Genomic DNA, 12,585 nt, shown 5'->3' on the forward strand with positions numbered 1-12,585 from the left:
ACAATAATGCTGTATACTGGAGACTATACACCAGTGCCATGCATTGCTTAGACAGTAGTGCTACAGAGCTCATACAGTCGGAAATGGGTGTTTATACAATATTCTAGTGTCCATACATTAGTGACCGCTATTCCTTCCAACACCCCATACACGTCTAGCTCAGCAGAACTTACATGTGTTATTAATGATAAGCAGTTGTTGCGATAAAAAAAAAATATCGGACATGTTGAAATCGAAGGCGTCCACTGCTTCATCCTCATCTTAGAAAATGGATCAGAAAAATTATCTCACTGGCAAATTCCCAGTTGGCTCATTCTGCAGCCTACTATGTACTAAATGTGCTATGATACATAAAGGATGTAGAAGACAAATACTACAAAATATTTAATGAAACCCTATTGCAAAAATTTATTTCAGCCCGAAATACATGCATTTAAGTAAAAAAATATTCTCCATAAAGGCGTCCGTGTCCTTTTAAGATAGTTTCAGCTTTTATTGTTTGTAGAACAGTATATATATATATATATAATATCCAATAGAATTGGGTAATTTCAACAAATTGCAAAATAAATGATCTCCAATAAGCGTCTTGCCGCCCTAGGGGAGGGCTCGGGCTAACTAAAGTTGAATTTTGGCCGACTGCTTCCAGTATGTGATTGTCTCCTTTTCCCGGATTACTATTCCGGGGCCGTAGTCCAGTCTGCGTTCTCACAGCGAGAAGTTGCTAATATGTGACAGCTCCGTATCCACTTGTATTACCCGAACTTAAAATCTACAGGACCTCATTGTGAGCGCTCAATAAAAGAACGTATCAATGGCCCTTTTCATATGATACTTCATAGGGGGCAAATGACAGATAGATTGGGAAGACTTTATGTCAATCTCTGCAGCTCGGCGTCTGTATAATGAAGAAACCTCATTATAGTAAATGTGGGGAAAAGGAAGAAAAAAGCCTGAGAAATATATTCTCATCTAGAGATGATTATTAGAAGGAATATAAACTTTGGGAAACTTTCCTGAAACTTTTCAAATCTCCATTACATTATCATTGATCACCTAAAGGGGCAGAAGACCCTCAGGGGTAATGTATTTAGATGATTTGGATGAAACGTGGTCCGCTTACTTCATCTGGTCATACGACAAATGCCTCCGGGTCAGAACGGCGCGCTCCTCCCTGTAAATGAGGACATCATATTCCCTTTTAAAAGCCTTAATCCACACCTCAAATAAAGCACATCTATTGGAAGGAGATTTCTGGATCCCAGTAGGTTTTTATCGATTTTTATTCGATATTTCATATGAAAACTTAAAAGAATCTGTCAGAAAGGTTCTGTTATTTAATATGAGCATAATGTAGGGGCAGAGACCCTGATTCCAACGATGTATCACTTACTGGGCTGTGTTACTGTTTCTATAAAATCAGTGTTTTATCAGCAGGAGATTATCACTAAAGGACTAGTTGTCTCGTGCCTCCTAGTCAACTCCTCTGGGTAATCCCGCCCTCTACACTGATTGGTAGCTTTTTTTATACTCTTTGCATTGGCAGGAAGTGACCAATCAGTGATGTGGGCGGGCTTATACAGGGCTGAGCATTTAGAGATCTGCTGGATCTGCAGCAGAGAAAACGGGGATTTTATTAAAATGACCATTAAATGACACATCGCTGGAACCAAGATGTCAGCCCCTATATCGAGCTGCTCACAGATTACATAACACATTGCTGACGGATTCCCCTTTACAGACAAATTAGAAAAAATGGATTTATCTGTCTGCTGCCTTTTCATTTTAGAAATAAAAAACTAATTAGTCTGATTAGTAGGCCAGATAAACAAGACCTCACACTGGACTTATTGATCAGAAGAGGGGCCGAGGATCTCGTCAGGTAGGAGAAGGGTTGCAGCGCTCTGGTCTAGCAGATATGGACCACCGTTGTAGTCCTGCTTGATCATCTCTGATTGCAAATCCGTGCACAATGCGGTAAAAATTTCCAGTCGTTAACCACTTCAGTGCTGCAGACAATCAAATTCTCACAGAGGGAATTAGAGAATATCGCTATAATTGCAACATATGGTAAATGGGGCTTAGGAGACGATTCCTAAAATGTTATCGGGGCTTTTATCTTTATCTAGTAAATGGCTTCTTTTTTTTTTAGAACGGAACAAAGTGCCCGTGCTGAGCGAGTTTGCAGCAGAAACTTGAGCCCAGCGGAGATGTTATCCGCACCTGTAGTGTTCGCTTTAATGCTGTATGGCCAGCAGTTCGATCTTTTCCAACTTCACGTACTAAAGCGGTGGTGGCAGTAGCGTAGCTAACAGGGGGCAGAGGGGCACAGCACGCCGATACATTTACATTCTGCGGCAGAGCAGGGAGAATCAATCTCCCTACTCTGCTGCTATGTGGCCCCTGAGCAGGCTGGGGGCCCCTGAGCAGGCGGGGGGCCCGGTGCCAGCAGTGTGCCCCCCGCCCGTCATCGCATGCTGAGCTGTATCGGCATCTAGCCGTTACAGCTCACCGCATTGATGAGGGAAGGAGCGCTGCGCAGCGCTCCTTCGCCCATCATTCCCCTGTCAGCGTCTGACATCGCAGTGGGCTCGGTGACGCCACTGCCTGGCGCCCGCTGTCAGGACAAGAGCGGAAGCAGGGAACAACACTGGAACAAGGAGGAAGAGAGGGGAGTATTATTTTTTTATGGCGTCTGCCTTATACATTACAGGATATGCTTAGGGGTGTGTGCAGCCTTATACATTGCAGGATCTGCCTATGGGGGAGTGCTGCCTTATACTACAGGATCTGCCTATGGGGGAGTGCTGCCTTATACTACAGGGTCTGCCTATAGGGGTACTGTCTTGTACTATATTGAGGACTATCTGGCACATTATTCTATATTGAGGTTATCTATGGGGCCATCATACAGTGTGGGGATTACAATGAAGGGTCCATCACACAGTGTTGGAGCCATCAAACAGTTCAAACAGTTTGGAGTCTACTAAGAGGTCAGTATATTGTGTGGGTGGTACTATACAGTGAGGAGGCATCATACTGTGTATAGAGGAGCTGTACAGGGGGCAGACTCGGGACATTATTAAATGTAAAGTGGGCACTTATTGTTATAGGGGAACTCAGGTTACTGTGGCTGTCAAAGGGTACACAGGGGAATATTACTTTCTGGGGGGCAAAATATGGGCACTGTTTTCTAGGGCACTTGCACCTGGCATTACTATATTATAGAGAAATTGTTCTGTCTCCGCCATCTAATATTGTTACCCTGATTATCTGTTTGCGTAATTGCAGGTTTCTCAGTATGGATGTTCATATCTTTATGTGTTTTTAGTGCTTTGGCTCCCTCTAGCGGTCAGAGTTATGTTGGCAGTTCATCTTGTTTTTGTATTATCTATGTCTGATTCTCCTCCTCCTTTGCAATGCATTATAGTAGCTCAGCCTCCATTTCCCTCCATTTTTCCTTTCACTTTCTTCGGTTTGCCTTCAAGGAAAGACGCTTCACTTCATCCCCCTTGCGATTGCATTGCCGGTATGTCTTTATGCTCCCTATAGATATTTCTGCTCTATATTAGCTTAGTTTAACCAGTTGTACTCCTAGTTTAGTCACTAGCTTTCTAAATGTTATGCATAATGTATATCATGTGTATTATGTATCTGTTCTATGCCATGCACTGATTCTATGTATATCATTGTTCACAGTTTCACCGCATCAATATACCACTATGTTTAATAAAGCACAGACTCAACCACAGTCTCCTTATTGGACCCCGGTATAGCGGTTTAGCTGACTGTATAGTTACGTATGAGCCTGCCTCAGCTAGTGAGGACAGAACAGAAATGCTTTAGAATTTGCACAGCAGGTGCTGTAATAGGGACACATACGGCAGCAGCGGCTCAGTATTGGGATATCAGGTGCAGTAATATGGACACATACGGCAGCAGCGGCTCAGTATTGGGGTATCAGGTGCAGTAATAGGGACACATACGGCAGTAGTGGCTCAGTATTGGGGTATCAGGGGCAGTAATAGGGACACATACGGCAGCAGCGGCTCAGTATTGGGGTATCAGTTGCAGTAATAGGGACACATACGGCAGTAGTGGCTCAGTATTGGGGTATCAGTTGCAGTAATAGGGACACATACGGCAGCAGCGGCTCAGTATTGGGGTATCAGGGGCAGTAATAGGGACACATACGGCAGCAGCGGCTCAGTATTGGGATATCAGGTGCAGTAATATGGACACATACGGCAGCAGAGGCTCAGTATTGGGGTATCAGGTGCAGTAATAGGGACACATACGGCAGAGGCTCAGTATTGGGGTATAAGGTGCAGTAATAGGGACACATACGGCAGCAGAGGCTCAGTATTGGGGTATCAGGGGCAGTAATAGGGACACATACGGCAGCAGCGGCTCAGTATTGGGGTATCAGGTGCAGTAATAGGGACACATACGGCAGCAGAGGCTCAGTATTGGGGTATCAGGGGCAGTAATAGGGACACATACGGCAGCAGCGGCTCAGTATTGGGGTATCAGGTGCAGTAATAGGGACACATACGGCAGCAGAGGCTCAGTATTGGGGTATCAGGTGCAGTAATAGGGACACATACGGCAGAGGCTCAGTATTGGGGTATCAGGTGCAGTAATATGGACACATACGGCAGCAGAGGCTCAGTATTGGGGTATCAGGTGCAGTAATAGGGACACATACGGCAGCAGCGGCTCAGTATTGGGATATCAGGTGCAGTAATATGGACACATACGGCAGCAGCGGCTCAGTATTGGGGTATCAGGTGCAGTAATAGGGACACATACGGCAGCAGAGGCTCAGTATTGGGGTATCAGGGGCAGTAATAGGGACACATACAGCAGCAGAGGCTCAGTATTGGGGTATCAGGTGCAGTAATAGGGACACATACGGCAGAGGCTCAGTATTGGGATATCAGGGGCAGTAATAGGGACACATACGGTAGCAGCGGCTCAGTATTGGGGTATAAGGTGCAGTAATAGGGACACATACGGCAGCAGAGGCTCAGTATTGGGGTATCAGGTGCAGTAATAGGGACACATACGGCAGCAGCGGCTCAGTATTGGGGTATCAGGTGCAGTAATAGGGACACATACGGCAGCAGAGGCTCAGTATTGGGGTATCAGGTGCAGTAATAGGGACACATACGGCAGCAGCGGCTCAGTATTGGGGTATCAGGTGCAGTAATAGGGACACATACGGCAGCAGAGGCTCAGTATTGGGGTATCAGGTGCAGTAATAGGGACACATACGGCAGCAGCAGCCTAGTATTGGGGTATAAGGTGCAGTAATAGGGACACATACGACAGCAGAGGCTCAGTATTGGGGTATTAGGTGCAGTAATAGGGACACATACGGCAGCAGAGGCTCAGTATTGGGGTATCAGGGGCAGTAATAGGGACACATACGGCAGCAGCTCAGTATTGGGGTATCAGGTGTAGTAATAGGGACACATACGGCAGCAGTGGCTCAGTATCGGGGTATCAGGTGCAGTAATAGGGACACATACGGCAGCAGGGGCTCAGTATTGGGGTATCAGGTGCAGTAATAGGGTCACATACGGCAGCAGCGGCTCAGTATTGGGGTTTCAGGGGCAGTAATAAGAACACATACAGCAGAGGCTCAGTATTGGGGTATCAGGTGCAGTAATAGGGTCACATACGGCAAAGGCTCAGTATTGGGGTATCAGGTGCAGTAATAGGGTCACATACGGCAGCAGCGGCTCAGTATTGGGGTATCAGGTGCAGTAATAGGGTCACATACGACAGCAGAGGCTCAGTATTGGGGTATCAGGTGCAGTAATAGGGTCACATACGACAGCAGAGGCTCAGTATTGGGGTATCAGGTGCAGTATTAGGGACACATATGGCAGAGGCTCAGTATTGGGGTATCAGGTGCAGTAATAGGGACACATACGGCAGAGGCTCAGTATTGGGGTATCAGGTGCAGTAATAGGGACACATACGGCAGCAGAGGCTCAGTATTGGGGTATCAGGTGCAGTAATAGGGACACATACGGCAGCAGCAGCCTAGTATTGGGGTATAAGGTGCAGTAATAGGGACACATACGACAGCAGAGGCTCAGTATTGGGGTATTAGGTGCAGTAATAGGGACACATACGGCAGCAGAGGCTCAGTATTGGGGTATCAGGGGCAGTAATAGGGACACATACGGCAGCAGCTCAGTATTGGGGTATCAGGTGTAGTAATAGGGACACATACGGCAGCAGTGGCTCAGTATTGGGGTATCAGGTGCAGTAATAGGGACACATACGGCAGCAGCGGCTCAGTATTGGGGTTTCAGGGGCAGTAATAAGAACACATACAGCAGAGGCTCAGTATTGGGGTATCAGGTGCAGTAATAGGGTCACATACGGCAAAGGCTCAGTATTGGGGTATCAGGTGCAGTAATAGGGTCACATACGGCAGCAGCGGCTCAGTATTGGGGTATCAGGTGCAGTAATAGGGTCACATACGACAGCAGAGGCTCAGTATTGGGGTATCAGGTGCAGTAATAGGGTCACATACGACAGCAGAGGCTCAGTATTGGGGTATCAGGTGCAGTAATAGGGACACATATGGCAGAGGCTCAGTATTGGGGTATCAGGTGCAGTAATAGGGACACATACGGCAGAGGCTCAGTATTGGGGTATCAGGTGCAGTAATAGGGTCACATACGGCAGCAGCGGCTCAGTATTGGGGTATCAGGTGCAGTAATAGGGTCACATACGGCAGAGGCTCAGTATTGGGGTATCAGGTGCAGTAATAGGGTCACATACGGCAGAGGCTCAGTATTGGGGTATCAGGTGCAGTAATAGGGTCACATACGGCAGCAGCGGCTCAGTATTGGGGTATCAGGTGCAGTAATAGGGACACATACGGCAGAGGCTCAGTATTGGGGTATCAGCTGCAGTAATAGGGTCACATACAGCAGAGGCTCAGTATTGGGGTATCAGGTGCAGTAATAGGGTCACATACGGCAGCAGCGGCTCAGTATTGGGATATCAGGGGCAGTAATAGGGACACATACGGCAGCGGCTGCTCAGTATCGGGGTATCAGGTGCAGTAATAGGGACACATACGGCAGCAGGGGCTCAGTATTGGGGTATCAGGTGCAGTAATAGGGACACATACGACAGCAGAGGCTCAGTATTGGGGTATCAGGTGCAGTAATAGGGACACATACGGCAGCAGCGGCTCAGTATTGGGGTATCAGGTGCAGTAATACGGACACATACGGCAGCAGCGGCTCAGTATTGGGGTATCAGGTGCAGTAATAGGGTCACATACGGCAGCAGCGGCTCAGTATTGGGGTATCAGGTGCAGTAATAGGGTCACATACGACAGCAGAGGCTCAGTATTGGGGTATCAGGTGCAGTAATAGGGTCACATACGGCAGCAGAGGCTCAGTATTGGGGTATCAGGTGCAGTAATAGGGTCACATACGGCAGAGGCTCAGTATTGGGGTATCAGGTGCAGTAATAGGGTCACATACGGCAGAGGCTCAGTATTGGGGTATCAGGTGCAGTAATAGGGTCACATACGGCAGCAGCGGCTCAGTATTGGGGTATCAGGTGCAGTAATAGGGTCACATACAGCAGAGGCTCAGTATTGGGGTATCAGGTGCAGTAATAGGGTCTCATACGGCAGCAGCGGCTCAGTATTGGGGTATCAGGTGCAGTAATAGGGACACATGCGGCAGAGGCTCAGTATTGGGGTATCAGGTGCAGTAATAGGGACGCATACGACAGAGGCTCAGTATTGGGGTATCAGGTGCAGTAATAGGGTCACATACGGCAACAGCGGCTCAGTATTGGGGTATCAGGTGCAGTAATAGGGTCACATACGGCAGAGGCTCAGTATTGGGGTATCAGGTGCAGTAATAGGGTCACATACGGCAGAGGCTCAGTACTGGGGTATCAGGGGCAGTAATAGGGTCACATACGGCAGCAGCGGCTCAGTATTGGGGTATCAGGTGCAGTAATAGGGACACATACGGCAGAGGCTCAGTATTGGGGTATCAGGTGCAGTAATAGGGTCACATATGGCAGCAGCGGCTCAGTATTGGGGTATCAGGTGCAGTAATAGGGACACATACGGCAGAGGCTCAGTATTGGGGTATCAGGTGCAGTAATAGGGACACATACGGCAGAGGCTCAGTATTGGGGTATCAGGTGCAGTAATAGGGACACATACGGCAGAGGCTCAGTATTGGGGTATCAGGTGTAGTAATAGGGTCACATACGGCAGCAGCGGCTCAGTATTGGGATATCAGGGGCAGTAATAGGGACACATACGGCAGCGGCAGCTCAGTATTGGGGTATCAGGTGCAGTAATAGGGACACATACGGCAGCAGCGGCTCAGTATTGGGTATCAGGTGTAGTAATAGGGACACATACGGCAGCAGCGGCTCAGTATTGGGGTATCAGGTGCAGTAATAGGGTCACATACAGCAGAGGCTCAGTATTGGGGTATCAGGTGCAGTAATAGGGTCACATACGGCAGCAGCGGCTCAGTATTGGGATATCAGGGGCAGTAATAGGGACACATACGGCAGCGGCAGCTCAGTATTGGGGTATCAGGTGCAGTAATAGGGACACATACGGCAGCAGCGGCTCAGTATTGGGATATCAGGTGCAGTAATAGGGTCACATACGGCAGCAGCGGCTCAGTATTGGGGTACGTGGCAGTAATAGGGACACATACGGCAGCAGTGGCTCAGTATTGGGGTATCAGGGGCAGTAATAGGGACACATACGGCAGCATCGGCTCAGTATTGGGGTATCAGGTGCAGTAATAAGGACACATACGGCAGCAGCGGCTCAGTATTGGGGTATCAGGTGTAGTAATAGGGACACATACGGCAGCAGCGGCTCAGTATTGGGATATCAGGTGCAGTAATAGGGTCACATATGGCAGCAGCGGCTCAGTATTGGGGTATCAGGTGCAGTAATAGGGACACATACGGCAGCAGCGGCTCAGTATTGGAGTATCAGGTGCAGTAATAGGGACACATACGGCAGCAGAGGCTCAGTATTGGGGTATCAGGTGTAGTAATAGGGACACATACGGCAGCAGAGGCTCAGTATTGGGGTATCAGGTGTAGTAATAGGGACACATACGGCAGCAGCGGCTCAGTATTGGGGTATCAGGTGCAGTAATAGGGACACATACGGCAGCAGCGGCTCAGTATTGGGGTATCAGGTGTAGTAATAGGGACATATGGCAGCAGCGGCTCATTATTGGGGTATCAGGTGTAGTAATAGGGACACATATGGCAGCAGAGGCTCAGTATTGGGGTATCAGGTGCAGTAATAGGGTCACATACGGCAGCAGCAGCTCAGTATTGGGGTATCAGGTGCAGTAATAGGGTCACATACGGCAGCAGCAGCTCAGTATTGGGGTATCAGGTGCAGTAATTGGGTCACATACGGCAGCAGCAGCTCAGTATTGGGGTATCAGGTGCAGTAATAGGGTCACATACGGCAGCAGTGGCTCAGTGTTGGGGTATCAGCAGGATGAGGAGTTTGTGCAGGTTGGGAATAGATGGTGATGGCTGGAATATGAGAAGTGGAATGTGTCTTTGTTGTATTCTCTGCAGATGAGTCCTGGCTGGAAGAAGTCATCATGTCGGTCTGGGCCAGATGGAAAAGATGGGAAAAGTGACGACTTCATCATAAAGAACATCAGCGGTGAGACATTATCTGTAACTGTGCTGTGAGATTACATGTTCTGTAGGGCTGGTATCTACTACTGACCATATGGCGGTAAGATCCATGTTGGTCGTTATATAGAGATTGTCTTCAGTAACAGCGCGGTCATCTGCTGATGTTCTCCACTATTAGGGGGCGTCACCGAGGTTTAATCAAGGTTGCCTGGTTAGGGGCCCACTCAGAATCTTCGTCCCCCTGAACCAAAACCCTAGCTACGCCTCTGGGTAGTGGTGTGTGACACACGGATGCAAAGGAATGCCCGGCTTATTCGGTGTCTGCACAGTTTGCTTTCATGACTTGCATAGTGTGATGGAATGTCTAGTGATCTAATGCAGGAAGCAGTAAGTGCAGATCCTCCTCCACCATCCGTACAGGGGGCACAATGCAGTCAGGGGGTAACGTCCTCCTGGAGTCACCAAACCCAGACTCCTCCATCAGACACAGATAGAGAAGTGCGATCTGTCACCGCACAGAACACGTCTCCTCCAGAGTCCAGTGGTGGCGGCATTACACCACTCCATCCGACGCTCGGCATTGTGCTTGGTGATGTACGGCTGCATGCAGCTGCTCGGCCATGAAGCTCCCGGCGGGGGGTGCAGTGTTGGTTCTGATGTTATGCCAGAGGAGGTCTGGACTCAGCGGTTATGAAGTCAGCAGAGCGTTGGTGACTTTTCTGTCCTCTGTTCCTCTGCACTTGCCCCCTCTCCCCTGCTCTGTAAGAGGTCTATATTTCGAGGCTGAGTTGCTGCAGTTCCTTACGTTTCTCAATAAAATCACTCAGATTTAGGAGGAAGAAATGTCATGAATGGACTTTTTACCCTGGTGGCTTTTATTAAAGGGCCGTGCTGGTATCAGTGAGCTCTGCACCTCCGGCCATTTTGTCACATATTCGTAAAGGCAGATGGCATGACGGGCCAGGTGTAATAGATCTAGGGTGAGATCTGGGGTGAGAGGCCAGTGTGGCACCCTAGCCTGTAGTGCCACAATATGCAAGTGGAGCGCCCCCAAGGGCAATGGGATACTCGGTACCGGGGTCCCGTTCTTAAAGGGATGTGTCACGGTGGCAGTGACCCGGTCCGTGGCCCTGGGCACCCAATTAAAAGGGAAAGGTCTTTAAAGGGATTGTTAAATAAAGAATAAAGTTTGTTCATAACGCCACCTGTGGTATTCGGTCAGGGTTAACTGACGCTGCTTAAAGGGATCCACTGGGGTGATGGTACTGCAGTTTGGATGGTATGGCTTCCCACAGGTAAAGCTGGGTCCCCCGGGGATCCCGATGTAGTAGGGACAGATGGAAGATGGTGTAGAAGGAAGTGGAGGACACAAGGTCTCTTTACCTTTTTACTGTCACACTTGCAGGTGACTTAGGTTTGGCTGTCTTTGGTGCTACTAATTTGTCAGGACTGGCAGCTGTCGGTTTGCATTTTCTAACATTTAGGACATGCCAGCCTTTTTCACCCCAGTAACGGGTGTAGGTTACACGATCCCCTTGGTAGAGATCCCTATCTGGGTGTCCCTCCAGGAGATGATATTCAACGTCACGTCAGGTGACAAAAACGTCTGCCAATAGTCCAGGCTCCTTAAGGAAACCCCAACCCTTTTGAAGGTGGAAGGCCACTATAATGCCCTATCACCATGGGCCCCAGTCTGATCGTTTGGCCTTACGGGCCTGAGCTCTGGCCCTCAGATTACGCTTTTCATTATCCCTGCGCTGGGCATCATGCTCCTCACCCTGCTTTTTCCACTTCACCTCTAAACGCTGACCGTACTCCTCCCAGCTGAGGACTTCTATAAGAGACCCCTCTGGTTGGGCCTCCTCAGGGAACCTGATCATGTCTGTCCCCGGATTGTTCCACTGAAACACAACTCCCACTGCGCTCACCTCCAGAGGTGTGCCTGTGGGTTTCATCAGAGCTCTCATGTTTCCCGCCATACCGGATATCTGGTACCAGGAGACGTTGTAATGACCCCAACTAGGTCGGGGGACTGATGGTGCTGGGAGCAGGCCTACCAGTGTCTCTTCGGTCTGCAGTGCGGTACTGTCGGTGGCTGCGATAAGGTCAGTCTTTGGAGCGGGGTCAGTCGCTAGGGCTGGAGCAGTCGCTGGAATGGGGTTGGTCACCTGGGCAGGGTCGTTCTACTTACCTGCTTCAGATATGATTCCCCCAGTTCCAGTGTGCTCCGCTGCTGAGGCTGTGGACGCTGATCGCTGGACAGGTCACGGCTCCTCCAGTGCGGTCTTTCTGCACAGAGCCGCCTTCCATTCTCTCACTGTAGTCAGCTCCGTGTTCAGGAGCTGGTGGCTCAGCTCCTCCACTTGCGCTCCCAGAAGCTCCTGATCCACAAGCGTCGGTAGGTCCAGGTCCTCCTCCCATCGTCCGGGAAAGTCCTCTGCTGCCTCTCCACCCTCCGGGTGGCCACCGTTCGCCATCTTTTTCTACAGGTCCACGGCTGCACACACGCGCTGTTCCTGCTCTGTTCTCCATGGGCGTGGCTTTTTCTTCTTCTGGTTCCCGCCATAACAGATCAGGAGGCGGACCTCCCTTGTCGATGGACATGTCCTTGCAGTATAACAGCACTTGAAGGGTGCTTTCATGGTTTTCACGCCAAACAGCTAGTCTCTGCCCACGACGGCATGCCTTTCTTCTCCTGCGCTCCTCGTGGCACTGTAATGGTGGCAGTTTGGGCTGAAATTAGCACTTCAATGATCTCACAATTAAGCACAGTCTCTTAGGTGCACAAGACCCACTTTATTTTGTCGGTCCATCCTGTTTGTGATGCCAAGTTTGGAGTGCCCCCAAGGGCCACGAAGTACTCGGTACCGGGTTTCGTTCTTAAAGGGATGT

Source organism: Ranitomeya imitator, chromosome 9 (genome assembly GCF_032444005.1).
Source record: "Ranitomeya imitator isolate aRanImi1 chromosome 9, aRanImi1.pri, whole genome shotgun sequence".
In the NCBI taxonomy this organism is placed as follows: domain Eukaryota; kingdom Metazoa; phylum Chordata; class Amphibia; order Anura; family Dendrobatidae; genus Ranitomeya; species Ranitomeya imitator.